Source organism: Salvelinus sp. IW2-2015, linkage group LG27 (genome assembly GCF_002910315.2).
Source record: "Salvelinus sp. IW2-2015 linkage group LG27, ASM291031v2, whole genome shotgun sequence".
NCBI classification, from domain to species: Eukaryota; Metazoa; Chordata; class Actinopteri; order Salmoniformes; family Salmonidae; genus Salvelinus; species Salvelinus sp. IW2-2015.
The window spans coordinates 37,095,496-37,099,122 of record NC_036867.1 but is presented as its reverse complement, the minus strand read 5'-3'; the positions used below and the strand labels follow the sequence as shown (position 1 = coordinate 37,099,122).

The window sequence follows — 3,627 nt, the reverse complement described above, 5'->3', positions numbered from 1 at the left end:
GTTTTAACCTCTGTTAAAAGTTCTTTACTCACATTCTGCTACGTAGAGCGTGATCACCACAGTCATCCGGAACAGTGGGTGCTCTCATGCATGATTCAGTGTTGCTTGCCTTGAAGCGAGCATAAAGGCATTTAGATCGTCTGGTAGGCTTGCGTCACTGGGTAGCTCGCAGCTGGGTTTCCCTTTGTAGTCAGTGATCATTTGCAAGCCCTGCCACATCCGACCAGTGCCAGAGGATTCGATCTTAGTGCTGTATTGACGGCTCCGGTAGAGGTTGTTATGGGATTTCTTATAAGCGTACGGATTAGTCGTCCGGCTCCTTGAAAGCGACAGCTCTAGCCTTTAGCTCAGTGCGGATGTTACCTGTAATCCATGGCTTCTGGTTGTTGACATGCTGTTGTAGCCCAATAATAGATTAAATGTTCTTATCTGTTTAATCAGGGCTGGAGGCGGGAGCTGTGGGTTTGGTGTTGTCCTACGCTGTCACCCTTCTTGGGAACTTCCAATGGACCATTCGTCAGAGTGCGGGAGATGGAGAACATGGTAAGAGTCACATCAAAGTCCTAACTCTGGTATTGTCCATCCCCCAGCTCCCCAGCCCACGACATTTTACAATATGTGAAGGATTTTACCTGGGAATAAATTCCACCAGGGAAAATAATCAAACCCATAGATCAAATCACCATTTTATTGGTCACATACACAGCAGATGTCAATGCGAGTATGTAGCGAAATGCTTGTGCTTCTTCGGTTCCGACCATGCAGTAATATCTAACAAGTAATCTAACAATTTCACAACAACAAAGGAATGAATAAGAATATGTACATATAAGTATGTGGATGAGCGATGGCCGAACGGCATAGGCAAGATGCAGTAGATGGTATAGAGTACAGTATATACATATGAGATGGAGTAATGTAGGGTATGTAAACATAATATAAAGGTGCATTGTTTAAAGTGACTAGTGATACCATTTATTACATCCAATTTTTCTATTATTAAAGTGGCTAGAGATTTGACTCAGTATGTTCGCACGCAGCCACACATTTTAGTCGATGGCTGTTTACAACAGTCTGATGGCTTGAGATAGAAGCTGTTTTTCAGTCTCTCGGTCCCAGCTTTGATGCACCTGTACTGACCTCGCCTTGCTGGATTGATAACCGGTGGTGAACAGCAGTGGCTCGGCGTGGTTGTCTGTCCTTGATGATCTTTTTGGCCTTCTCTGTGACATCGCGGTGGTGTAGGTGTCCTGGAGCGGCAGGTAGTTTGCCCCCGCGTTGATGCTGTTGTGCAAACCGCACCACCCTCTGGAGAGCTTTGCAGTGAGCGGCCTGCAGTTGCCATACCAGGCCTGTGATACAGCCCGACAGGATGCTCTCGATTGTGCATCTGTAAAAGTTTGAGTGTTTTTGGTGACAAGCCAAATTTATTCAGCCTCCTGAGGTGAAGAAACACTGTGGACCATTTCAGCTTTGTCTCTTGATGATGTGTACTGCTGAGGAACTTAAACTTTCCACACCCGTCCCACTACTGTCCCGTCGATGTGGATAGGGGGGTGCTCCCGTCTTGCGTTTCCCTGAAGTCCAAAAAATCTCCTTTTGTTTTGTTGACGTCTGATGAGAGGTTCATTTCCTGACACCACACTCCGAGCGGCCCTCACTCTCCTCCCTGTGGCCGGCTCGTCGTTGTTGGTAATCAAGCCTACCACTGTAGTGTCGTCTGCAAACTTGATTGAGTTGGAGGCGGGCATGGCACGCAGTCGTGGGTGAACAGGGAGTACAGTAGAGGGCTGAGAACGCAACCCTGTGGGGCCCCCAGTGTTGAGGATCAGCGGGGTGGAGATGTTGTTTTCACCCTCACCACCTGGGGGCGGTCGTCAGGAGACGTCCAGAGCCCAGTTGCACAGGGCGGGGTCGAGACCAGGTCCTCGAGTTCACCATGCACCGAGTTTGCGAGGTCCGGTACCCTCTCGGTCGTGTAAATGCTGCAGCTGTAGTCTGCCACATGAACAGCACTTCCGTTACATAGGCATTCCCTCTTGTCCAGATGCGCGCTTAGGCAGTGCTGATTGCGGATCCTGCCCCGCCTTCGCTCTCGCTGGAACACTTATCTGGGCTCCCCGTCGCTACCAGCACCACATCTGGACGTGGAGTCGTGGGGGCGGCCCTGTCGCGGCTAGCTCACCAAGACGGATCCGCAGCATTTGTGGCGATCCTTATTTTAAGGGGGGCCCAATTGGACATTGCCACAATTATATGGAGTGCGTACTCTGCACTCGCGATCCTGTCTCTCAGGCCCCCTGGTCTGAGCCAACTCTCTATATCTGCCGGAGGTGAGTGCTACGGCGCGCGGATCAGCTCGTTTAGCCTCAGTTTACCTCTCTACCTCCTCGTACCTCCCTCCTCTGTTTAGTCGTTTAGCTCAGTTACCTTAGCTTTCTTGGGAACAGGAACAATGGTGGCTCTCTTGAACAGCAGACTGGGATAYGGATTGATTGAATATGTCCGTAAACACACCAGCCAGCTGGTCTGCGCATGCTCTGAGGACACGGCTAGGGATGCCGTCTGGGCCGGCAGCCTTGCGAGGGTTAACACGTTTAAATGTTTTACTCACGATGGCTGCGGTGAAGGAGAGACCGCAGGTTTTGGTAGTGGGCCGTGTCGGTGGCACTGTATTGTCCTCAAAGCGAGCGAAGAAGTTGTTTCGTTTGTCTGGGAGCAAGASATCGGGGTCCGCGACYGAGCTGGTTTTCTTTTTGTAGTCCGTGATTGACTGTAGACCCTGCCACATACCTCTCGTGTCTGAGCCGTTGAATTGTGACTCTACTTTGTCTCWATACTGACGCTTAGCTTGTTTGATTGCCTTGRGGAGGGAATAGCTACACTGTTTGTATTCGGTCATGTTTCCGGTCGCCTTGCCGTGATCAAAAGCAGTGGTTCACTCTTTCAGTTTTGCGCGAATGCTGCCATCAATCCACGGTTTCTGGTTGGGGAAGGTTTTAATATTCGCCGTGGGTACAACATCATCGATGCACTTGCTAATAAACTTGCTCACCGAATCAGCGTATACATCAATGTTGTTGTTCAATGCTATCCGGAACATATCCCAGTCCACGTGATCGAAGCAATCTTGAAGCATGGAATCAGATTGGTTGGACCAGCGTTGAACAGACCTGGGCACGGGCGTTTCCTGTTTTAGTTTCTGTCTATAGGCTGGGAGCAACAAAATGGAGTCGTGGTCAGATTTGCCGAAAGGAGGGCGAGTGAGGGCTTTGTATGAGTCGCGGAAGTTAGAGTAACAATGATCCAGAATTCTGCCGACCCAGGTCGCGCATTCGATATGCTGATAACAATTAGGGAGCCTTGTTTTCAGATTAGCCTTGTTAAAATCCCCAGCTACAATAAATGCAGCCTCAGGATATGTGTTTTCCAGTTTACATAGAGTCCAATGAAATTCTTTCAGGGCCGTCGAGGTGTCTGCTTGGGGGGGATATACACGACTGTGATTATAATCGAAGAGAATTCTCTTGATAGATAATGCGGTCGGCATTTGATTGTAAGGAATTCTAAGTCAGGTGAACGAAAGGACTTGAGTTCCTGTATGTTGTTATGATCACACCACGACTC

The 3,627-nt window shown here is 49.3% G+C and overlaps 1 pseudogene; it reads left to right on the top strand.

The window, feature by feature from the left end:
- Positions 1-1,358, top strand: part of LOC111953373 (ATP-binding cassette sub-family C member 4-like) — a 46,336-nt pseudogene extending 44,978 nt beyond the window's left edge.
- The last annotated feature ends 2,269 nt before the right edge of the window (positions 1,359-3,627 follow it).